This window comes from Emydura macquarii, unplaced genomic scaffold (assembly GCF_026122565.2).
Source record: "Emydura macquarii macquarii isolate MOO-44397 ecotype Brisbane River unplaced genomic scaffold, CSIRO-AGI_Emac_v2 contig_3494, whole genome shotgun sequence".
Lineage (NCBI taxonomy): Eukaryota > Metazoa > Chordata > Testudines > Chelidae > Emydura > Emydura macquarii.
The window spans coordinates 1,273-26,778 of NW_027133631.1; the positions used below are offsets into that span (position 1 = coordinate 1,273).

The 25,506-nt window shown below is 55.0% G+C and overlaps 2 non-coding genes and 1 pseudogene across 2 annotated transcripts; 2 read left to right on the forward strand and 1 right to left on the reverse strand.

Annotated features, from left to right (window-relative positions):
- Positions 1-1,380: 1,380 nt before the first annotated feature.
- Positions 1,381-1,571, forward strand: LOC137144911 (U2 spliceosomal RNA). Its single transcript, XR_010917517.1, has one exon. It is a non-coding gene; the product is annotated as a U2 spliceosomal RNA (small nuclear RNA).
- Positions 1,572-4,148: 2,577 nt separating this feature from the next.
- LOC137144910 (U2 spliceosomal RNA) lies at positions 4,149-4,339 on the forward strand. Its single transcript, XR_010917516.1, has one exon. It is a non-coding gene; the product is annotated as a U2 spliceosomal RNA (small nuclear RNA).
- Positions 4,340-9,337: 4,998 nt separating this feature from the next.
- Positions 9,338-19,747, reverse strand: LOC137144907 (zinc finger protein RFP-like; annotated as a pseudogene).
- Positions 19,748-25,506: the final 5,759 nt, after the last annotated feature.

Consider the following 25,506-nt stretch of genomic DNA (forward strand, 5'->3'; position numbering starts at 1 on the left):
GACAGGGACAAGGCATGGAGTAAGGTCAGGGCTGATTGCACCCTTCCCTCCCAGCACTAGGATAGAACCCAGGCATCCTGGCTCCCATCCCTGTGCCCAGGGGGGTCCCCTAGCACCCTGCTCTTACCCTGGGCTTCATGAAGGGCTCGGCCAGCCCCCGGTGCTGCATCCGGCAGTCGTAGGAGTCATCCTGGCTGCAGATTATAGCGCTTGGAAAAGTGGCAACTATTTCCTACCTTGTGTGAATTAATCTCTAATTGCCGTTTCTTCAAGCACAGCTCAGCGGCTCACGCACACAAGAAACACTGAGCCGACTTTAGCCCTTTGATCCCACGCTAACACACCAAGTAATTAACTCCGGTACCAACTAACAGTGCAAACCAAGGTTTTCTGAACACGAGAGGATTTCAGGCATGATGAACAAGGGCTGGGGAACCGGGGCAGGGAATCGCATGCGGGCCACGGCACCAAATTGCCCAGCCTTTTGCTCTCTTCCTTTCCTTCTTTTGTCTGTTTATTATCTTTTGTGGGTTTTTTTCTTCTCCCGAGTCTTAACTTTCCTCCTTTTTATATTCCCCCGTTCCTTTCTGTAAAGGGCTCGCTCCCTTTCCCTGACTTCCCTCGGAAGGAAGCTCACACAGAAGCCAAGGAAATCTGGTGTAGTGACATTTCTGATGGATTTTGATTGAATGCTTAAAACAGCGCCATCGAGCGAAGCGACTGTTCAGGGTTTCTCTGCCGATTTCAGTTCCCAAAGTGTGGGTCGTGACCCCAAATGGGGTCACACCATCAGCAGATGGGGTCGCAGCAATCCCTGGTATTGACATCCTCCATGCTATCTGGGCTCCCGGCAGGAAATACTTCATTAAAATGGGGTCGTGATGACAAAAAGTTTGGGAACCCCAGTGCTAGGAGGAGTTGGGAAGAAGAGCTGGGGCTGGAGAGGGGCGGGCCCAGCCAGAGGAGGGGAGTGTGCGGGTGTGTATGCAGATCTGGGTGCGAGTGGAGGATTGTGGGAGCAGGAGTGGGCTGCCAAGTGGGGCCCAACTGGCCAACCGAGGCTCAGTGGTGAGAAGGGTGCAGCTGAGGCCCATGGTGGGGCAGCTCTCAGCGGTCAGGGCCGGTGGACAGGGATTGTGGGAGGGCCGAGGTGGGCTCCACTGTGTGCTGAGAGTGTGGGGCAAACGAGGGCCAATGGCAGTGGGGGGCCTAGCAATTCATACTTAATTGATAGGGCAGATACCATGGTCATGAAGGTAGTTTTTCAATAGATTATGCTTTCTTTATGCTCTCTAACCTCCAGCCAAACTCTGTACCCACTGATAATCTGTACATCATGCCTAGATATCCAGGAACTTCTTTGCTTAAACTCTATATTTAATTTTTTTTTTAAGTTTACATTTAATAAAAACTTTTGAATCTGTTCTGATCAGTTCAAAATCTGCTATGTTCTGTATCTGAGAACTCTGTATAAAATGGGTTTTTAGAAAGGGAGATGGAATAGTGGCTTGCTCTATCCACTCTATACATCAGTCTGGTACTGCAGTATTTCCAGACATGGTGCACCTTGCTGTGGGGAGAACAATCTGGTGAAAACCAAAGGAAATATTTGTGGTGCAAATGTGCTTGTGGTCTTTTGATGTTGTATTCAAGTGTTAGTTGAACTCTTCTTTCTTGTTTTTTGTAGGTTAGTAAGTAGTTGTTTCTGTGGGGCTTTAGTCTCTGGTTTCTCAACAGGAGAGAGCTGCGGTTCCCTGCCTTTCCCTGCATCTTGGCTTAATTTAGGGAACAGTCTCTGCAAATGTGTTGCCCAGACTAGGCAGAGTTTGTAGGAGCAGAAGAAGAGCGAGGTTGTGGCCCTTTGAGTCAGACTCCTAGAGTTTGAAGCCAGAAGGGAGAGGTGCGCTGTGTAGGGGAGTCACAGAGAGGGCAGATTTCTGAGGGTGGTGCTAATGGTGGGGGGCGTTCGTTCTGAGGGGATCCGCCGTGGCGAAGGTGCCCCGCAATAGGGCAGACAACAACATCAGGCAGCTGGTAAAGAAATGGCTGTTCCTCCCCCAGAGAGCCAGCAAGGAGCTGATCTACATCTCTCACAGGCAGGGTGGCACCAACGTTCCCCGCATGGGTGACCTCTGCGACATTGCGGTAATCACCCACGCCTTCCGCCTGCTGACATGCCCTGACATCACAGTAAGGAACAGCGCAATGAAAGCCGTGCACGACATAAAGAAGCAAATTGGCAAGACATCTCCAAGACATCGCCATGTACCTACGCAACTCGCTGACTGGCCAATTTGGATGGGACGGGGGTGACATCATTTTGCTCTGGACCCGCGCTCGCAGTGCCGCACGACGCCAGCGGAAGCACATTGGCTGCTGCTGGAAGTGGTGTGAATAGTGTCAGGAGCTGGGAGTCCTAGTGCCACAGATCAGGACCGCTGACACCTCCATCACCTCGCTAGGCAGGGGCATGCTGGAGAGGACCCTGAAACCACCATCCACACGCTATATGTGGAAAACCTAAAGCGAAAGCCAGACCAAGGCAAGGCCTTCGAGCTGACCAGCAAGTGGGACGCCTGCAACCACTGCCTCCCTGGGGGCAGCTTCACCCAATTCACCGACTGGAGGTTCATCCACTGAACCCGGCTCAACTGCGTCCCGCTGAACAGAGCCGTCCACCACGGGAACCGGGACAAGCGTTGCAGCAACGAGACCCTGCCCCCCGTCCTCTGCAGCTGCAAGCCCCACTCCAGAGCTTGGCAGCTGCGCCACAACGCCATCCAGAACCGCCTGGGGAAAGCCATCCCGCCGCACCTGGGGAAGGTCGCAGTGAATTCCACCGTCCCCGGAAGCGACAGCCGGCTGCAGCCGAACGTCATCATCACCAACGAGGAGCAGAAAAAGATCGTCATGGTAGATGTCATGATCCCCTTCGAAAACAGGACCCCGGCCTTCTGCGAAGCCCGAGTTCATAAGTGTAGGAGAGTGAAGAGTTAAAAGCTGGACAAGTAATTGGGCCTAAGCTACAGGGAATGGATTTATGGCACAGGTGAACCTTGTTTTTCTTATTTGTTGGAATGTTTAGCTAGAGTCTGTTCTCTCTCTTCTTTCCCTCCCTTTCTAGCGATTTCCCGTAAGGAGTGAAAGTAACAAATCACTATTCTCCCTCCTGCCAAGATTTTTGCTGGGACTACAGCATTATCTTTTTCCCTCCCTTGCATACAGCATATTTTAAAGAATATTAGTAAGTTTCAAGGTAAGGTGCCTGCGCTCTGTGCAATAACCCTGTAAACAACAAACAGGCGGGTATAATTGTAATCATTATGTAGGAATTAATATTCGTTTTGTAGGCATTAATATAACCAAATAAGGGTCTATGGGGCGTGGCTGGCAATGTGTACATTTACAGACTGTTATGGATACAAGGATTGTAAAGTAACCCCTCGTTGCTCACTCCCGGCGTCGAGGTGGAACAAGCAGGCAGTAAAGGTTCCATCTCCCCAATCCACCCCCGGGACAACCTGTATGATTATTTCTAACAATAAGGAGGTGAAATACGCCCCCCCCGGCCGACACCTGAGAGCGAAGGGCTACGAGGTGGTGACAGAGGCTCTGATCATCGGCGCGCTGGGCGCTTGGGACCCCTGCAATGAGTGTGTTCTGCGAGCCTGTGGAACCGGTTGGTACTACGCCTGGCTCATGCAGCGCCTCATGGAGTCGGACACCATCAGATGCTCCAGGGACATCTACATGGAGCACATCACTGGACACCGGCAGTATAAAGACGAACGGGCTGGAGCGCCATCGTGAATCGGCGACGAGATGGGAATCAAAAGCCTTTCTCTGATAGATTTAATGTCCTGAAGGATTATCTATACCATAACTCTCACTCAATGAGGGTACAACCCGCTTTCATTACCATTCTACTTCCTACAAACCACGCTTCAACGTAACTTTTGTATGAACAACGTACCCTCTTACCCGCCTGCTTGTATTTTTTAACTGTCAAACCTATTACCCTCCACCCGGGATACCGCAGATTATGCTTTCCTTGTATGCTCCAACTTCCAACCAAACTCTGTACCCGCTGGTAATCTGTACATTGTGCTTGGATGTCGAGAAACACTTTTGTTTAAGCTCCGTACCTCATCATTTTTTTAAACATTATTTTTAATAAAAGTTGTTAAAGCTGTTCTTATCAGTTTAATATCTGAGATGTTCTCGATTTGAGATCTCTATATTAAATGGATTTTTAAAATGGAGATGGAATAGGGGCTTGCTCCATCCACTCCACGCATCAGCCTGGTACTGCAGTACTTCCGGGAATGGTGCATCTTCCCTTGGGGAGAACAATCTGGTGAAAAACAGAGAAAATACCTGTCTACGGCCCGCCCCCCCCGGGACCGTACTGGGGCCTGTTGCCACCACGGAGGCAATTGCGTCTCAGAACTGGGGGACAGACGCCCCTAGAAGGGTCGATCTATCTCCACCTTTCGAAGGGTCCCCCCCAGCCATGCTCCATTGTTCACCCTTTCCCTTCCTGTCCACCCCACCCCCAGAGAGATCAAGGAGGGACCCTTGATTCCCCCTCCACCCTCTGCCTTCTTCCCTGCAACGTTCACTCCTGTGCTCCCCCAGCTTTGTCCCTGAGGCCGATCCCAGCAGGGTGAGGGCAGCGGCTCCATTACCCGGGCTGACGCCAATTTCCAGGGGCTCTGGGATTGGGGCACGCAGCCCATTTGCCCAGGCTGGTCCCCAGGCCTCTCCATCACCTACAGCCCCTGGCTCAGCTGCTCCTGTTGGCAGAGCTCGGCGCTGGCCCGGGGGCGGGGGCCGGTTCCAGCCCCACAGTGGCTGGGCTGCAGGGAGGGGGTGCCCCGCTCTGCCTGGCTGGGGACGCAGGCACAGAGCAGTAGGCAAGCTGGGCTGTGGATGCGGCAGGCTCTGACCCAGGAAGCCCAACCCCCGGACAGGATGCGGAGCCAATTGCAGGCAGCAGAGCCCCCCAGGCTGGTGCATGTTTCAGCATCTGCTAAGCGAGCTCCTTGCTGGGCTGGGCCGGGCTCAATGGGGCTTTCTAATAATTCCAGCACAAGCCTCTGTGTGTGTGTGTGTAGCCAGGGGAATATTTTAACACTGGATGGTGTGTGTGTGTGTGTGTCCAGGCAGGGGGCAGGGCGGCATCAGCCTTTATTGGCATTTACCAATAAAACTGTCACAGTTTCAGTGGCTCGGCTGGGCCCCTCACTGTTGTTAGTTCCCAGGGGAGCACTGGTGACCCCCCCCCAAGAGCAAAACACACTCACACACAGTCCCTCCCTCCCGTTAACACACTGGGCCTCACAGACGTGGCCCGAGTGCGATATCTGTCACACCTGGGCACAGGGCGGGGGCTGTACAGGGGAATGGGCCTTTCACACATAGATCCTGCGCTGGGTGCCTGGGAGTAGGGGCTGCCCCCCCAAGCCATGGGCCTGATCCCATCCTGGGGGGACCCTTGATTAGGAATGGCTGAATCTGGGGCTTTACCTGGGGTGACTGACTGACAGCACACTTTGGCTGGGCTCAGGGCAGAGGTGTTCCTCCCACCCTTCCATCCCAGAGCCGGATAGAACCCAGGAGTCCTGGCTCCCAGCCCTGTGCCCAGTGGGGTCCCCAGGCACCTCGGCCTTACCCAGTGTTTCATGAAGGGCTCGGCCAGCTCCCGGTCCTGCACTCAGCAGTCTCAGTCGTCCTGGCTGCAGATTATAGCGAGTGGAAAGCTGGGAACTATTTTACCCCTTGCCATCCACATGTGATTAATCTCTAATTGCCATTTAGTCGAGCCCCGCTCACCAGCTCACAAACACTGAGACCACTTTACCCGTGTTACCTGACACACACACTGAGTCATCAATGCCAGTACCAGCCAAAGGCACAAACCAATATATTCTGAATGTGAGCAGCTTCCCAGCAGGATAACAGTAGGGCTGGGGTGCAGGGAACGGACCGCAGCTTTGCAGGGTCGCCGCTGCCACGGCACCCGATTGCCCAGCCATTTGCTCTCTTCCTCCGCTTCTTTTGTCTATTCATTGCCTTTCCCTTTCTTTCTTCCCCCTGCTCTTAACTTCCCGCCTTTCTCTATTCCCCGCCCCTCCCTGTAACGGGTTCGCTCCCTGTCCCCGCTTCCCCAGAATGAGTCTCATGCAGAAGCAGAGGAAATTTGGTGCAGCGACATTTCGGATGGATTTTGTTTGACTGTTTCAAATAGCGACATCAAGCGACTTTCCAGAGTTTCTCTGCCCACTTTCTGCTATGGAAGGGGGGGTCCGGCCAGAGGAGCCAGGTGTGCAGGCACGTGTGCAGATCTAGGTGCGAGCGGAGCATTGTGGGAGTGGGAGCAGGCGGCCGATCCGGGCCCATTTGGCCCCCCCACAGGCTTGGTGGTGAGAAGGGAGCCGGCCGGGACCGTGGTGTCGGCAGCCGGGGATGGCGGTCGGGGATTGCGGGGGGACCGAGGCGCGCCTCACCTGTGCTGAGAGGTGGCAGCAGGGACTCAGTGACTCATACTTACCTGGCAGGGGAGACACCGATGGGCCTTTCCCGGTACCAGAGGCACGGACTGCACCCCCGAAGATTTAATGGATTGCGGACCAGGTCCCACCTGGAGACTCCATGGGGCCCAATAAGGCCATTGTTACGGCCATTGTCCCTGGGGCCAGCGTGGGGCTAACTGTGCCATGGGCTCTGGCACTTTATGGGGGCATCGACTCGCCCGACGAGTGTCTGCCCTGGGAGACCCTGAGGCATCATCGGAGTCAGAGGCCCTGGACTTGGGGTACTGTGTATGTCCCCGGTCACGGGCACCCTTCCGTGCCAGGGGCCGCCCCCTCGACGCCTCCGACCTGAAGGACGATGAGGACTGCCTCCGTCACCGCGAGCGGTGCCGATGAGCAGGATCGCGCTCTGAAGAGCTGGCGGTACCGGAGCGTTGTCTCGGTACCAACGATTTCCAGCGCCACTTGCCTTGCGGCTCTGTGGAAGCCTTTGGTGACCAAGGTCGGTGCTGTCCCGAACTCCTCGGTACTGAGCCAGACTCCAGCGACCGGGTTCTGCGCTGTCTCAGTGTGGGCGAACTCTGCAGTGCCGGGGCTTCCTCCGACGACCAGGTTCTGCACTGTCTGGGTGCGGGCAAACTCCTCGGTGCCAGAGAGCGGGAACGGGAGCTGTCCGAGCGCCGCCTGGCAGACATTGACCAGTGCCACCTCCTGGCTTGTGCTGCCTCCAGTGCCAGGGATCAACGTCAGTGCCAAGAAGGAGACTCCACGTCCCGTGTCGGTGCAGGTTGGCTTGATGACACCGACCTGGAGCGACTACTAGGGGAGCGGCTCTGCTCTACCCTAGGTGACCGTCTGGTGGGAGATCTTCCTCCCCATACCGGGGATCTCCTCCACCTTTCAGGGCGACCCAACGCGGGTTTCCCCTGTGACACTGGCCCCTTCTCCCTCAGCGGAGGCGGGGGGAGGCCACATAGGCAAGGCCAACAAGGCTCTTGCCACCTGAAAAGCCTCCAGTGTCAACAGTGTCAGCAGGGGCACTCTCCCACTCCCAGGAGTCGGGGGAGGCCCCCTAACAGGAGATGCAGGCACCGGAGAAAGAGTCTCAATGAGCCGATGTCGGTGCATCTCCGCACTCAACCCTGCCCGTACTGACGGCGCAGGAGAGTGTCCTGCTCCGTGCGCTGCTTCCTCGTCTTCTTCGGTACCGGTGAAGTTGCACGGTGCCGATTTGCGGGCGGTGCTGACAGCGCGCTCAGCAGGTTGGCTTGGACGCCGGGCAGAGCGCTGCCTCCATCAGCACGGCTTTCAACTGGATTTCTCATGGCCCGACCCTGTGAAGTCCCAGCAGGGAACTGCCTTATCTCTAACTACACTTAACACCACTTAACTAACTGAAACTGAACTCAGAGAAGGAACAAGTCCAAAGAAGGGGAATAGTACTTGCTGTGAGCAAGGCTAGTTCCAGCAACCGTCACGGGCGGAAAGAAGGGGCGTAGGGGCGGCAGCGCCTCATATACCGTGGCATGTGCGCGGGGCTCCAGGGGGCGCCAGAGCCGGCCCTATGGGATCTGCTAAGGGGAAAAAAGTTCTGGGTAACCGTGCACGGAGGCGTGCACACACCTATAGTGGAATGGACATGAGCAACACGTCTCGAAGAAGAACCAGTGAAGACAATAAGTAGAGCGAGAGAGAGCAGCTGCACAACACGTCCATCTGGGCTGTTTATAACACATGGTCATTATGATACATGTGGAACTGAACAACCCGCTCTGACAGTTCTATGATTATTTTGTTAGGATAAATATTTTGCATTTCTTGAAATGACACCCTTGAAATACCAGTGACGCCGTGTAGAGAAGTTAAATTTCAATGTACATGTGAGTGAACACAAAAAATAAATTTTAATTCCATTTCCAAAAATCTGCTTAGAGGCATGTTGTTGAAATGTAAATTAACATATTGACACATTGTTACAGTAATAACATTTTCTAAATTAGAACAATCTCTCTTTTTCCTCTCCAAATTTTACACTGAGATTTCACAGGGGTAGTATATTCTGACAGGAGTGACTGAGCCCCGTCCATCACCATCTGCTACCCCTGGGCCAAGGGACGGGGAAGGTGAGGGGCAACAAACTGTGAAGGGGCAAAAGACAGGAGCTGTCTGTCCATATTCCCTACCAGTATCACCCTGTACTGAGAGCCATTTGTCATACTGCACTGGAATGGGGCAAACACATTGGGAGGGAGGAAAAGCTGCCTGGGCTCCTTCCTGTGAGTAGGTCCCACCTCCCCCAGCCTGGCCCCTCGTTCACTCTCACCCCCTTCCCCTGGCCCAGCTACCGAATCCCCTCCCCCAGCTCTCCCCACTCTCCCATTGTGCTGGGACCAGTTTCCCCCCCAGGCTGAGGCTGCAGTGCAAAGTGGCCTGTACAGCAGGGCCCCAGTGCTCCCACCCCTGCCCCCGCGCTGCACCCTGGGGCTGTTTCACTCCCCGCCATGGGCAGAGACTCAGGGGCTCTTCCTCCATGGGCCTCTCTCCCCTCCCCCCTCCTTACATCTCCCCAGAGTCTTCCTCATGTCAGCTGGGCTCTTCCCTTCCTGCTGCTACAGCGCCCTCCCCGTCCCCACCTTCAGCCTCCACCTCTGACATTTCCCCACCCAACCCACACCCCCTGCCCTGCCCCCATAACCCAGCAGCTGGCTCCCCTAACCCCCTTCTGCACCCCTCTCCCCTCCCCCATATGACAGGCCTGGTGCTGGGAACTGAGGGGCAAGTGGGGGGGGCAGGCAGGTGATGCTCTTTAGCCCCTCCCCTGGGCACAGGCCTGGGGGCTGCTCAGCGCTGGGAGGGGACAGTCTCTGCTGCGGGTGTCGCTGTCAGGGACAGAGATTCCCTCCGGCCTGGGCTGGGACCGGGCAGATGATCAAGGGAGCCGCGTTTTCACCCCCAGCACTGGGACCAGGACAGAAATAAGGGCGAAGCGTCCCCGAGAAGGTGTCGGTGAAAGTGCATAGCTGGGACCTGTCAGTGACATTGTAAAATGAGACTTCGCCCGCCTCATAGTCCAGGAAAATCCCCACCCGGCTGGGCCTGACGCTCACGGGGAGGGGGGTTGGGGGGAGGTGAGGGCCTTGTATTCCCCATCCCTCAGCCACACGGCCCAGTATCCATTCCCAGGTGTGAGTGTGACCTGGCCCCTTCCTGCTCACAGATTCCCTACAAACCCCCACGTCCCACTCAGGCTTGTCTCCCACCTCCACCTCCCAGTAACGCCTCCCGCCCGGGAATCCCTCAGCGCCCAGGATACAGACACAAGTATCAAATCTCTCAGGATTGTCGGGCAGATCCTGGCGTGTGTCTCCGCGTCTCACACGTTTCCGATCCTCAGACAGGACGAGCCAGGGATTTGCCGTGTCTGGATCCAGAGTCACGTCCACTGGGGAGAGAGTCACAGAGTCAGGGCCGGGGCAGGGGCTGGTCACGGGGATCAAAGGGAAATTAACCTGCGTCCCCGTTAATCGCTGGGGGAGGGGGGGGAGGTTGTTGCCTGTTAAGGGGAGTCAGGGCCCCTCTGCCCATGGGAGCGAACTTGAGGGGAGGGAGAGCAGGAGTGGGGGAGGGGTGGGGTGGGAAGGTGTCAGCGGGGGCAGGGCAGGGCAGGGGAGGGCAGCCCAGGGACAGGGGAGGGGACAGGCTGAGGCTGGGAGAGGCAGAGGAGGGGCAGAGGGAGGGGCAGGCACAAGGGCAGAGGGGACAAGGAAAGGAGCAGGCACCAGAGGACAGAGGGGGTGGAGGAAGGGGCAGGTCCCAGGGCAGAGGGGTCAGCAGGGGGTGGGGGGCACCAGGTGGGGATGGGGTGGGGGAGTGCAGGTGGGGGGACAAAGCGGATAAGGGGGTGGGGCAGGCAGAGAGGGGCATGGGGGGTGAGGGGTGTGGTGGGCACTAACAGGGAGATGGGGGAGGGAAGGGGCAGGCACCAGGGGGCAACAGGGGAATGAGAGAAGGGCAGACGTCAGGAGGGAGGGGAAGAGGGTGGTAGAGGTGGGTGCCATGGGCAGGGGGAGTGAGGAAGGGGCAGGCACCAGGAGGGCTGAGGGGGCTAGTGGAGGGTGGATGCAAGGAGGGCACAGAGGGGAGGGGCAGGAGGCAAATGCAATGGGGGGGGAGGAAGCAGGTAAGCACAGGGGGTCAGAAGAGACGGGTGGGAAGGACAGGCCCTAGGGGGCAGTGGGGCACAAAGGGAGGAGTGGGCACCAGGAGGGCAGAGGGAGGATAAGAGGTGCAGGGGTGCAACCCAGAGGGTAAAGGGAGTGGGGGAGGGGTGGGTGCCAGGGGGCCCAAGTAGGGGTGAGGGAAAGGGCTTGCAGGAGGGCAAGAGATGGGGGTGAGGGTAAAGAAGGGCCCCAGAGGAGGAGCAAAGGGAGGGGCTGGCCCCAGGAGACTAGAGGGAGTGAGGGGTGCAGAAGCCAGGGAGGCAGAGGGGGCGAGGGGACAGGCAGGGGTTGGGGGTGGAGAAGGAAGGGGCTTGTGCTGGGGGATGGGGAAGGGTTGGGGGCCAGGGTGGGAGAAGAAAGAGGCAGGCACCGGGGGGCAGATTGGGGGAGAGGCTGGTATGGGAGGGACAGTGATGGGGTGTGGGATGGGGCAGACACCAGATTCAACAAGGGGCAAAGGAAGGAGCAGGCATGAGAGGGTAGAGGGGGAAGGGAAGGGGCGGGTGCCGGGGGTGAGGACAGGTGCCAGCAGGACAGAAGGAGGAAAAGGAAGGGGCAGGCAAAAGGAGGGAAGGGGAGAGGGGAGAATTGGGTGCCAGGTGCAGGGGGGTGAAAATAGGGGTGTGCAGAGATGATCAATAATCCAGATTGTACCTGGCCAATGTCACAGGGGAAGGGAAGGGGCAGGCAGCAGGAGAGTAGAAGGGAAAGGGAAAGGCAGGTGCAAGGGGGACAAAGTGGGGTTGAGCAGAGGGGCAGACACAAGGAGAGTGGGGGGAGGGGATGGCACCAGGGAGGAGAGTGGCAGGGGCCGGGGGGAGTCAAGAGAGGGGATGGACCCCAGGGTGGAAGAGGGGATCAGGGGAGCCACAGATAGGGTAAGGGGAGGGATGGGAGACATAGGAGCAGAGAGGAACAGAGGAGAGGTGGGTGACAGTCTGGAGGGGTGAAGGATGGATGGGGTGCTCCAGGGTGCAGAGGGTGGTTGGGGTAGGGGCAGTAAACCCCAGCAGGGGACTTTTGTCTCAGATGTTTTGCTCTGTGTCGAGTCATTTCAGGAGTGCTGAAGAGGGGAAACTGAGGCAGGGAGCTTGCAGGCCACCCTGAGGCAGCTGAGGGGTGCCCCAGGGCGCCTCCCCATGACAATTCTGTGAAACTGGCACCATGTAACAGAGCTGCTGCCCCTCCCCCACGGACAGAGCCTGGCTCTCTCCAGTCTGGCTGTGTGGGCCCCTCACCGCGGTGTCTGACCCCAGCGGAGTGAGAACCTGGAGTGAGCGCTGAGCACAGGGTGTTTGTGCCTCCTGCCCAGCTCCCGGCCTAGCTCCCTGCCTGCTCCCACTGCCCCACAGCGTCCGGCTCCCCCTGAGCCTGCCCCCCCCCCCGACCTCAGGCTGCCCCTGCCCTGCCCCTGGGGGTACGGAGCTCTCTGCTGGCTGGATGCTGAACTGGGGGTGACCCAGGGCCCAGCACGGAGCCAGCCGGGTCTCTACAAAACCCTCTGCCCGGCCCAGCCAGACAGGCCCAGGGTGTCGCTGCTCCCACACTCGGACCCTCACTCCCCCTCCCCAGAGTTTGCTGCTCCCCCTGCTGGGCCTTGTCTGCTCTCAGACCAGGAGCCGTGCGGGGCCGGCAGCCCCTTGTTCTGTCTCTGCAGCGCCTGGCTCACTGGTGGGCGCTATGTCAGTAATAACGCTCCCTGCCCAGCCCCTAGGGGCTGCGTGACAGCGCGGGGCCTTCCCCATTGCAGAGTGTCCTAGTTACTCTGCCCCACACGGTCACCCAGCCACTCCCCGAGCACCAGATGCGGGTCCCTGGGATCAGAGCAGGGGGAGTCGAGTGGCACTGGCCGGTCGGGGGCTGGTGGGGTGGCTGGAAGGAAAGGGTTAATCCCAGCCCGGTGGCACTTTGCTGCCCGGCCCAGGCTGGTCTCTGCCCTCTGGGTGCAGTACAGGGCGTGTGTCTCTGAGCAGGTCCCTGCCCACTCGCCCCAGACACAGATAATCCAGGTGCCAAGGGAAGAAGCCGCCCCAGCAGCGCCGCACTGGTCCCAGCACGTGCTGAGCCAATGAGCACAGCAGCAGAGTGAATGGCAGAGGGCGGGGGGGCCTCAGCCATCAGAGCAGCAGCGTCCCCACCTGCAGGGAGGGGTCAGCGCTGGGCAACAGGCCGGGCTGGGTCAGGGGCTGGGAGCTCTGGCAGCGAGCGCGGCGCCAGCACCAACGGCCCTGCTGGACACCCTGGGCCTGGCCAGCCTGGGGCAGCCAGCGAGTCTCTCAGGGCCTGGGACTCTGCCCGGGAGGGGTGACAGGTTGGGGTGCCCTGCCCAGGACAGGGTGACAGGGGGAGGGGACAGGATGCTCCCCAGGGTCAGTGATTCCCTAGGATGAGGCACCGGGAAGACGAGCTCAGGATCCCAACAGGCTCATGGGCCGGGGTCAGAACTGGCCGGAGCCCAGCCGTGCCGGGGCCGGTGGGAGGGGAGCCGGGATGTGCTGACTCTGGCCGGTCACAGGGAGGGAGCCCAGGTTTCGGGCACTACGGGGCGCTGGTGCCAGGAGCAGCTGCAGGGAGTGAATCTCTGCCAGGGGAGGGGCTGGAGTCACTGACACAGGTTTGGCCTCGGTTACCTGCAAATCCTCGGGCTCTTCTGAGTCCTGGAACAAACCAGCAGAGAGAGAGAGGTGAGAATTCACACCGCAGGGGCACCCGGAGCGGGGTCCACTGCAGGGGCGGGGGGTGCGGGGGCAGACCCTGGACCAAACAGCCCTGATGGTGCAGCAGCCGCTCTAGCCAGGTACATGGGCCTGTTCCCACCGCACCCAGCTCTGCACCGTCTCACAACAGCCCAGGGCTGGACAGGTTCTGACTCTGTTTTGTCTTTTCTGGCCCATGTTCTTCTCCCACGTTCACCTGCTGGGTTTCTCTCCTGTGCAGATCACTGCACACCCGCCCAGCCCAGGGGCTGCTCCATACAGGGGAACAGGCTCCCAGCAGCTGCTGTGCCCTGCTGTAAGGTCTGAGGCCTTGTTTTTTGGCTAAGCAGTAACAGCCATAGCAGGAGAGACAGCAGCCATAAGCTAAGCAGCATGCAGTCACATCTTCACCCTCCTGACATTACATCCAGACAATGGAGTATCGGGCTGTTAAGAAGGTGCTACTGTCCTAATAGTACCGACCACCACCAGATAAAGAAACAGATCTTAAGATGCTTAAAGAAAACATTGTTTGATAGCATCTGTCTGGCAAGGAATCACTTATCAACAGTTGTGGTTGTAAACTCTACACTTCTTATTGTTTTGTCTGTATGGGACCCACTTCTCTGCTGTGTATCTGAATGATTTCTGTTTGGTTCTTTGCTTGTTTCTGGCTGTTGCATAACTAAGAGAACTAAGTGTGGTCAATTAAGGTGGTCGGGTACGATTGCTTAAAGAATTATTTTGCAATATGTTAAGATTGGTCAAAGATTTATTTTGTAATATGATTGGCTAAGGTGTAGCTAAGCAGGACTCATGTTTCACTATAAAAACTGGGGTCCAAGAGGCAGACCAGCTAGAAGAAGAAAAGGGAACAAGAAAAATAAGAAGGAAAGACCTGAAGGAAGAAGAAGAATCCACCTCCAAGACACCGCCCAAGATCAGACCTGCTAGAATCCTCTGCACGACCCTGACATGCAGCAACCAGAATCCAGATGAGACTGACCTTGCCTGGCTAACAGGGAAAGTCCGCCTGCCTGATGAGGATTGGTGAGCACAGCCCTGTATGCTTAGCATGTGTACTATGTTTGGTCATTATTAATAAATAGAGAATAGGGATATTACTGTGTAAGGCTCCTTCACAGGTAAAAGATCCTGCAAACCCGCAGAGAATTATGCCCGGAGCCCTACGGATTGGGAAAGGGTGACCCTGAGCCCTAGAGTGTGAATTGGGTAAAAGTAGGTGCCTTTCCCTGGAGCCCTACGGACTGGGAAAGGGCGGGGCTGCCTTAACCGGGGTACGCCTGGAGCCCTACAGACTGGGAAAAGGTGTGGTGCCCTAGTGTGTGGGTAACACTGCCCTAAAACAGCTACTCAGGATTCTCACCTCTCTCTGCAGCCAGCCCCTCTGCAAGGAAAGAGAAAAAGAAAAATCAATAATGAGTCACAGTCCCTGTATCACCAGTGCTAACAATCATTCCATCACAGCTTCCAGATGATACGATGTCAGTGAGAGAAGAGGCACTAAGGGCTTGTCTACACTTAAACCCCTACAGATGTCCCAGTGTTGCACTTCAGTGTAAACGCTCCCTATGCTGACGGAGGGGTTCTCCCATCGGTGCAGTTACCCCACGTCCCTGAGAGGCAGGGACATAGGTCGGCTTAACTACACCACTTAGGGGTGTGCATTTTTCATGCCTCTGACAGACAGTTCTGCTGATCTGATTTTCTGGTGCTGACCAGGCCTAAGGCCCAAGAAGCAGCTTTTCACTGGGATTTAGGCACCTAAAGATGCAGACAGACACCTCGGGAGATTTGTCCAAGTGTTGAAGCAGCTCAGACACTTCACTCCTACTGAAATCAATGGGAGGTAGGTGCTTAGCCTGCTCTGGGGTGTTTGAAAATCCCACCACACACCTAAATACCTCTGAAAATCTGCCCTAAGGTGCTCACAACACTAGGGCCAGATGCTCAGCTGGTGTAAATCAGCAAAGCTCCACTGACACCAGGGAGCTGACAACCTGGCCTGAGTCTGTCTGTGGTAACGTGTCTCACGCTGACCAGCTACCAACGTTCCCAAGAAATATCCCGCTTGTCCCTCTGCCCACGTAGGGCACATTGGAGGGAGACTCTCTCGTTTCCCAGCAGGAGGGCGCTGCCGCAGGGATAGTTGCAGCGGGGAAGGCACTTTCATGCCAAGCTCCTGTTCTCAGCCATCCATGTCTTTATGGGAAATCTGCCTTTCTGCTCAGAACAGCTTCCCTGGAGCTCAGAAATCCACCAACCCCCTGCTCCCCTCCTCCAAACAGAGACAATCACAGCCCAGCAGCGTGGCTGTCAGGAGCCAGGACACGGGCAGCCAAGCACAGCGATCAGAGCAGGCGTCAGGTGCTGAGAAATGGAACCAAGGGCCAGAACCAGAGCCAGGAGCCGAATGCCCGAGCAGAGGGTCAAACCAGAGCCAGAGCCAGGAATTGGAGCTGAGAGTTAGAACTAGGTTATCTGGGTCAAGGAAGGCAGGAGCAGGGCTGGGTCCAAGGCAGAAGCGAGGCTGGGACAGGGCTGGGACAAGGCAAAGAAGCAAGAACAAGGGAGGGTCTAACCCAGCAGCAGGTCAGGGAATTACATTTGTACCAAGGCAGCCTCCAGGAGTTTCCCCTAGGCCTTAAACAGCTTGCCTGGGCCAAGGGTGGGGAGCCCTGCCAGCCAGGGCCTCTGGGCAGGACCCAGGACATCCAGGGGTGCTTGGCCCCACAAGCTCACAGCCCATCAATGGCTGCCCCACCAGCAGTGCTGGCTGCGGCTGTGGATGCAGCAATTGCCCACGGACCCACAGACCAGATTCTCGCCCTGTGGATCCTCGTGGCAGCTCCATGTTCAACCTCAGCTGGCTGAACTGCAGATCTAGAGCAGTGAGCAGCAAATCGGAGCCGGAGAGAAACACCCAGAAATTCTGAACAGCAGCAGCTGCAGGAGAGTCAGCCCCTGAGCTCAGCTGGCCAGGCCAGAGCGGCAGTGACTGCGAATGATCTGCCCCGCTCGGTATGAACACTCAGGGACTGACAACAACCCAACCAACGGGGGCCTCCCTCCTGCAGTCTCAGCTCCGCAGCTTCCCCGTGGGAGTCCCCCACCTGTCCCTGCCCGGACACTGTAAGAGAGAAACCCTCGGAGCGTCCCTTACCCAGGAATCCCGTCACAGCCCCCTGGAGATTGATTTCTCGATCGAAATCCCGGATTCTCTTTTCCAGCTCAGGGGATTTGGGCACCGGATGTGGAGACGTCGCCTCCTCTCCCCTGCAGAGACACGAGTGTGTTTATTCCTCTCCCTCCTCGGCCCTAAGTCCCTCCCCCCAAAAGCCAGAAAGGAGGGCCTGGAGGGGCCACTCCCAGGGGCTGAGAGAGGGGCCCATTCTCCAGGCCCAGCCACTTCCTCAGTGTCTCCTCTCAGCCTTCAAGGGGCCTGGTCACTCTCAGCCCCAGGGGGGTCGCTCCCATGGGGGGGTTCTGGGACGTGGAAACGGCCCCTCTGAGGTGTGAGCTGGGACACTCGGCTCTTTCCCCACAGGCCCCTGGGCCCCCCTCACACGGGACAGGCTTTGGGCCATGACAGAGCTGGGGCCAGGTCCCAGCTGGGCCCTCGGGGTGACAGGCCCCAGCCCCAGTAATGATCCCCTGAGCCAGACCGGCCCCAGGGAGGGTTCTCCAGCCCACAGCTGTGGGGCGATCCCCTCCCCAGGATGGGTCACAGAGCCACAGCTCCAGCCACCACAGGGCTATGGGGAGGGAGAGGGGCTGGATCCAGAGAATGAGACTGTCCCACGGTCGGGGATCTGGGGGCTGGGTCTGTAGCCGGGTCTCTGAGCCTCTTCCCAGCATGACCGGGCGTGAGGGACAGACGAGCCGGATGTACCTGCTCACGGCGCTTCTGACACCCTAGAGGGGAACGAGAGACAGAGCAGAGAGTCAGTGCCCACGGCCCAGCCCAGCCACTGCCCCAGACGGGTCACTCTGCTCCCACAGCCCCAGCCCCACAGGCTGCTCCCCAGTGGGGTGGAGGCACTAAAGGGCTGAGCCACCCCTTTCCCACCAACTGCTCTGCAGGGACGGCCGGGCCCCTGAGCTGAGCCCTGGGGCTGGAACAGCCTTTCACCAGCCTCCCTGACAGCCCAAACTCCTGTCTCTCTGCAGACTCGGGGCCCCTGGCCCTGCAGACTCCCCAGGCCGCGCTCTCTGCACTGAGTTACCCTGTGAGCCCCAAGTGACTCAGGGGCCGTCCCCTCCCTGCACTGGGCTCTGGGCGCGTCTGACACGGTCTCACCTGCAGCAGTTCAGGCGCCGGCTGCTGACACTTCCCCTCCAGCTCCGTGATCAGGGCGCTGAGCCGGGAAATCTCCTCGCACAGCTGGGTGCTGTTTTCCTCCCTCCTCCTCCCGATCTCCTCGTCCAGCTCCCCCAGCCGGGCCAGCAGGAGGCGCTCTTGTTCAGCCAGGAACTGGCGCAGCTGCTCAACCTCGGACACCACCAGCTGCCTCTCCACTTCCGTCTGCCTCTGGGGGGCACAGAGAGGGGCAGGGCAGGGCAGGGACATGGGGAGAGCGGGGGATCATGGGAAATGGCACAAAGCCTTGTCCAGGCTGCACAGAGCGTTTCATGTCACTTCTCTGCCAGTAGAACTGTGTCTACACCAGGGCTCTGGCCAGGAGTAAAAAATGTCACCAAAAATCATCCCCCCAAACCCCATCACGGTACCAGCAACAGATTTCAGTGTAGACCAGGCCTTGGCAAACGCTGCTGCCCAAACACCCGATGGCATCACTGGAAATGTCTGACACTCAAACCCTGGGAGCAGCAAATGTCTCCCCAGCTTCCCCTGACCCCCTGCGACACCTGTGCACATTCAGCAGTTCTAGTCTCCTCTCACCCCCAGTGCTACAGAGGCAGAGCCAGAGGCTGCTCCCAGCTACCCTGTGTGACCCCCTGACTTCAGCGGGAATTAACACCAGGGTCACAGAGCATCTGACCCTAACCCCACTGACTTCAGTGGGTCACTCCTGATTTACACCAGGTACCTGAGAGCAGAGTCTGCCCCGCGCTGTTTAAATGCCCTAAACTCCCTCACTGCATCGACCCTGGAAATCCTTCACCCTCCTGAATTACAGACACCAAACAGGGCAGAGACTCCCCCTGCTGCTGTCGCTGGCGCCCCTGGGCAAACCTGCTGGGCGGGGCAGGGCACCTACCAGGAGCCTCTCGCTCTCCTTGTCCCAGTCGGATTTCAGGCCCTGCAGCTCTTCTCTCTCCTCCCTCAGACGCTGCAGGCGGCTCAGGATTTGCTCCTGCGAACACAGACAAGGGCTCTGGGGGCTGGTTCGGGTCCTTGCTTTGTGCCCTGTGATCGTCACTGAGCAGAGGCTGGGGAACCACGTCCCCTTCTCCAACCCACTGAAAAGTGACTGACCCCAGCTCCAAGGGAACTCCCCGGGCAGAGCTGCTGGGCCCGGCCCGGCTCCTCCCCAGCACCATCAGCCCCAGGAACCTTCTTTGGTCCCGGGATCGGGCACTTCCCAGGTTCCAATCCGGGGCTGCTCAGACCCAGGCCAGGGGCTCTGTGAGTGCAGAGGCTGGGCCTGTAACTCCCAGCCATGGCGATAACTGCGCCCTACCCTGTACTCCTGGGCAGCCTCCTCGATGGGCAGCGCGGTGTGAGCGCGGTGAGCCCGGGACTCTCTGCAGATCACGCAGATGGGGGTTTGATCCTCCTGACAGAAGAGTTTCAGAGCCTCCTGGTGTCTCTCACACACTCTGCCCCCTCGGGCTCCGGCACCGCCTGCAGCCTCAGGCGTTTCACTAACTGCACCACGTTGCCCAGCTGCCTGTTGGGCCGCAGGTGTCTCTGCTGGGCGGGTTCTCGGCACTGGGGGCAGGGGAAGTTTGGCTCCGACTCCCCCCAGCACTGGCTGATGCAGGCTCGGCAGAAGTTGTGCCCACACTCGATATCACCGGCTCTGTGAAATACTCCAGGCAGACGGAGCAAGTCACTTCGTCCTGGAAGCTCCCGGCCAGCTCCCCGGCAGCAGCCATGGCTCCTCCGCCCGGGCCGGGAACAGCCGCTGCGGGTTAGTTTCACTTTCCCTTCCCTGAGCTCAGAGAAGCCGGTTTGGCTGGCGCTGGCTGGGGCGTTTCCCTTCCTGCTGTTCCCAGCGGGCCGGGCTGAGCTGCAGCGAGTCACCGCCAGTGTCACAGCCCCGGGGCAGGGCAGACAGAGCCAGGGCCAGGGCAGTTGTTGGGTCTGGCTTTGGTTTGTCATGTTATGTTTTATTACATTTTTAAATAGCTACAAACACACACAGACCAAACAGACATAACCAATGGCACCTAAACTTCTCATAGCACATTAACAGCTCACAATATGTGAACCATTTGCTAGTTAACCTCAGGTACATTTGAAACATATCTAGAATATGAAAGGTAAAACATAAATCAATAAGGAAATGAGTTACTTAAAAGACAATTTCTATGAAGACAATTTTTATAACAATTTCTATCAGTGACAGTGAGAGGACGAGTGACTTAAACAACAAAAGGACAAGCAGCAAGTGACTTAAAGACAAGTGGCTTAAAGACAGCTTTACCGGTGATAACTATATTTATACCGAAGGGCGGCTTTCTTAGTGAGTAAACGAGAGCGGCTCTATTAAGCGGCTTTCCTAATGAGTACCCTGCATCGGTTTATGAATGAGCGTGCTTTTATGAATGAGTGCGGGTTTATAAATGAACACGGTTTATGAATGAGCACGGTTTTATTTGCAAGAGTGTGTTATTAATTTAGTAAAAAATTCATTTTAAAAACAATCATACATTATTTTGATGTTATGAATGTACCCCTACATTATCCCCTTTTTGACCCTTCAAACCCAGAGGTATTGAATAGGTCACATTTTATGTAATTGTTTAAGGGCAACATATGAGAGACAATTGGAGCCTGTGGTTTTAACTTAAGGTACATTTTTTTTATCTGGCAGCAAATGCAACACATCCCAATAAACATTATACCAAGTAGGCCAAAGAAAATGATAATAGGATGTAACATAACATTTCAAGCAGATGTCCAAGAGGGTGCCCATTTCTTAACAATATTAGACCAATGGTGTATTATCATTTGTTTTGCCTGTGCAGACACTTTTAATATTTTTAATCTCTGATGTAGAAAAGCCAAACTGCGTGTTTGAGCCTGGGTTTGGGGAGTTTTGGTTCGTTGGCTAATTTGTTTATTTTCCTTTATTAATTTATACAAATTTGTTCAATTAGATTCTAAAGAAAAATTAAAATGTACAACATTGCTTGTATTCCTCACATTAATTTTATTATTCTTGTGGATTGGTTACATTGGGTGTCTGAATCATGGTGACGTTGCACATACATTGTTGTACAGGAGGTTTTGAAACTTGCTTTCCTTCCCAAACAATTTTTTTTAATCCAACAACACAGACACAATTTAGTTTATTCTAGTACACCTTGGCGGTGCTATTAGTCATTTCATCCCAATAGCAAGTTGCCAGACCTTTGTTTTGTAAAGAACAGGGCTCTTCTAATACTGGCAAGGAGGGACATACCCACTGTTGTGGTGTCCATCTGGAACACAGGCGGTGATCTATGACTTTCCCTTTGTTACTTAAGTATGTTCCCACCAAACGTTGAGCCCAAACATGTTTTTCCTGGAGAATTGGGAGAGCTAGAAAGGGCTGTAGGGTACGCTGACGCCTATGTTGTTGAGCCTGTATTGCATGAATAGTAACACGCCCTGGTAGGGAGGATGTACATACATAAGATTCCAGAGGTTTATACCATTTGGGGACATAAGGAAGAAAAAGATTCTCTTTGTGCTTTGTTAATAGGGGATTAGAACCGTTATATCTTTGGCTCGAAGACAATCCGTTTCTCTTTCAGTTAAAACAAGAGCTAATAGCTGCTGCTCTGAGCACCATCGGGGCTGAGGCTGTTTTATTTGCAGTTTCTTGCATGGTGGCGTATTGAGCAAGAACGCTTGGTTCACATGTTTTCACGTGTGCCATTGTCAATCCATTGTGTCTACCCCAGTCTGTACTAGCTCAGCAATCTGGTGCTCCTGCCCCTGCACAATACTGTGATGTAAAGATTTACCACACTAGCCGTATTTTTCAGTGTGTGTAGATTCACTGAATTTAGGATTCCCGTGCCTGCTCCCAGACCCCCCACTACGGTATCAGTTATATCCCCCTGCTGGTGGGAGTGGGAATGTTCCTGCTGTAGAGAGCTGAACCAAGCATTAAACCAAGGGGTGCTATCAGGTGTACTCTTGGGCCGGGTTAACGTTAAGTTATTCTTAGTCCAGTTAACTGTGATATGCAGGGTTATGATTAGTGGTGCCATTTGCACTTCAACAGGGGGTTGCATTTTGAATAAATGCGGGAGGGGGACCTCCTGGGGCTCAGGGCCATTTAAAAACAGCATCATCACATTGCCTACAAAAATAGTCTTATTTACCCATACTGTTACTGTACAAGTTCCTGGGGGCCCTGGTTTGAAAGGTGGGAATGTATGGTAACCAGGGAGGATGGGGTGGCAATGTGGGTTCACATTTGATATTGGTCCAATAGGGGTGCTTACTTTGATTGCACAGTTATGGTCGTTGGGAGTGATGTTCACCCAGGCCTGCAGGGTAACTAAAGCAAAGGGCCCACGCAGTGTATTGTTGGGTGCTGATATTATTTGGATTTGGTTTCAAGTGGTAAAATTAAACCGCTGAACTCCCCAATGCACATCAGGTGTTATTAAGCCAAATAATCCTACTAATAATTTCAAAAACAACACCTGCCTCCTTGTCCTTACTTAGCTTCCACTGAGGTTCTTCTGTAAAAATGCTTGTGCGTGGGAAAAGAAAAAGATTTGGGTTAGGAAACCACCGGGTTGATGGCTTTCACAGAGTTTGAAAGAGTTTCAGACAGGCGAAAACTAACGGATAGAAACGTCTGGCTGGAAGGGCCCTGGAGAAGTCACCAAGTCCAGCCCCTGCTGCTGAGTCAGGGCCCAGTAATCCTGACTGTCCGGGCTTTGCCCTGGTCTCTGGGGATGGGGGTTGGGCACCCTCAGACCATGCTTCATTGTGCTGCTAACAACGAGGTGATCCTGGCCAAGCTGGAGGGTAGCAGAGAACACAGAGGGAGTGTCATACCTCAGCCAGCCAGGTGATAGGTAAGTCGAGGGTAGCAGAGAACAGAGGGAGTGTCTAAGCCAGCCAGCACAGAGGGTATCCAGCCTGCTTTTGAAAACCTCCAGTGAAGGAGCTTCCAGAACCACCCTAGGCAGCCTGTGCCATTGTCCCACTGTTCTTGTGTTAGGAAGTTTTTCCTGGGATTTAATCTAAATCTGCTGGGCTGTAGTTTGAAGCCACTGCTTCGTTTCCTGCTGTCTGTCACATGAGTGAACAACTATTGCCCATCTTTTTTATGGCAGCCTTTTAAGCATTTGAAGACCGCTCTCATGTCCCCCCTTAATCTCCTCTTTTCCAAACGTACCCCGGCCCTTCAGCCTTTGCTGCCATGGCTTGCAGCATTCCAGCCCTTTGATCATCTTTGTTGCTCACATCTGGATCCTTTCCAGTTTCTCTACAGCCTTTCTATACATTGGTGACCAAAACTGGACACAGGACTGCAGCTGAGGCTTAACCAGCGCCGAGCAGAGCAGTACTGTCACCTCCTGTGACATGCATGCCATGCCTCTGTTAATGCAACCTAAAACTGCATTTGCCTTTTTTGCAGCACCCTCGCGTTGCTGACTCATGGTGAGGTTGGGATCCACCACAGCTCCCAGATCCTTCTCAGCAGTGCTGTATTGTGCATTTGGGGTTCAAGCTTGCTACAAAGGGGTCAGGCAGAGGTAATGGGTCCAGTGGGCAGAGCAGGAGATCTCTGGCCCTATTTACAGCTGAGCTAATGGCTACCTGCCCTGTCTTGTTTCCCCAATATGATGGGATGGACGTGTCTGTCCCCAGGAGCTCAGTAATTCCCTCTAGTACCTTCCCTCCCCTCAAACAAGCTCCCCTGTCCACATGTGTGCCTGCACCCCCTGGGACTCTGAGCATTGACTGCAGGGGATGCGGGGTCAGGCTCCAAGGCCCAGACAGTCTCAGACAGGCGGGAATAGAAACGTTGGGCTGGAAGGGCCCTCCGGGGAGTTCAGGAGGGGCAAGTGGTGCTGCGTTACTCTGAGGTGGGGTTAGTGATGAAGGAGCCAGCCTGGGCCATAGAACTGTCACCACATTGGTTTATTCCCCCACTGGCTGTTACTGGTTATCAGTATCAGTGACTGGTACATAGCGCCCAGGAGCCCCCGTCACAGACATGTAACAAAGAGATGTCCCCAGCCCAGAGAGCTACAATCTACACCACGGAGGTATGCACACAGGGAGGATGAGAAACAATAAACGAACTGGACGGTGCGTGCTGACCACACTGATTTTTCTGTTCCACAGAAAACCAGGCCCCAGCCCTAGAAAATAACAGAATGTGCTTGTTGGTTCCAGTCACTGTGTAATGATCAAATGCGAACACAAAATGGAAAGTGAATGTAAAGACAGGCCAGTGGGACATTTGTTGTTCCCTGGGATGCCCTGTGCTAGTCTCAGACCCTCAAACTCATGGTTTTTCTTTCCTATCTTCCTCCTGCATTTTTAAGGCCCTGCAGGACAGCCCCTGTGAGTGGGTGCACTTTACTCACAGCCTGCTTAGTGTGGTATTATTCCTGATGTTTCTCCAGCAGTGAGACTTCAGATGATCCCAGCCCTGCCAGAATTAATAGAGTCAGAGATTTTAAAACCTGAAATGACCATTAGATTTAGTCTGACCCCCTTTGTAACACAGGCCAGTGAATTTCACCTAGTTCCTGAGCCCAATAACCTGTGTGACCCATCCATGCCTAGGGTAGCCACCTGAAAATGCCAAGGTCAGGGCAGGCTGCCAAAGGAGAGCAGATTCTCCCAGCACTGGTGGGTGACACTAAAGTCAGACTTCCCAACCAGCCACAAACAATGCTTCTGATTCTCCACACTGGTTATCAAGAAGCTAACACAAAAATATACACAGCCCCCTTTACTGCATTTCAGTCTCTGGCTCCCAATCAGCCACTAGGTCCAGTAAAGAAAAGTTATTTAAAACTCTATGCTCTTTACCAAAAAGGTTCTCCTGACCCCCAAGGATCAGCCACAGTACCACATCAATAGAAGTTTGGATCATACCCAAAATACCACGCTGCCAGCCAATCCTTTAGTAACTAAAACTAAAGGTTTATTATAAAAGGAAAGAAATAAATGATAAGAGAAATGTTAAATGATCAAAGCAATCACATACATACAAATGATTGGAAAGTCCATTTATATCAGGTTTCTAGTAGAATTGTGGCATTTGCAGGCTTGTATAGTCCCTCTGGTGAACATCCAGTACCTGGATGGGTCTCAGTCCTTTGATTCACAGCTGCAGTTGTAGATGAATTGATCCAGAGGAATGAAGACTAAATAGTCCATGTGCAGAGTTTGTTCAAATTCTCCCATGAGAATTAGCAGGGTGATTCCAAGCTGGTGCTGGGATCTCAGTCTTGGGATCCAAACTTTCCCTGACAAGCTTGGACAGATTTGAGATAAAAAGGATCAGTCCCCTAGAGTCTTGTATAGATCCATGCAGGCTGACCAATACTTTCTTGACAGCAGGTATCTCCTCAAACAATTAATAGATGATTACTTGGGACTCTCAAGTACCATCTCCCATGTCCTGTGCACACTGGTAACTAGTTACATTAGCACAAGGTAATCGTCCCTTTACAACCATTCACAGGTATTCACTACTTAAACTTCAAAGAGAAACACAAACAATAGTATTGTTACATTCAAAGTTCCATCTAAATGTTCATATGTTCCTTTTTAACTCTTAATCAATAGAACAGTGGCAGACAGGAAAGCAGTTTATCTACATTGCTAACCTCTGACAAGAGATACGTAAATAACATCAAATAACTACCAGC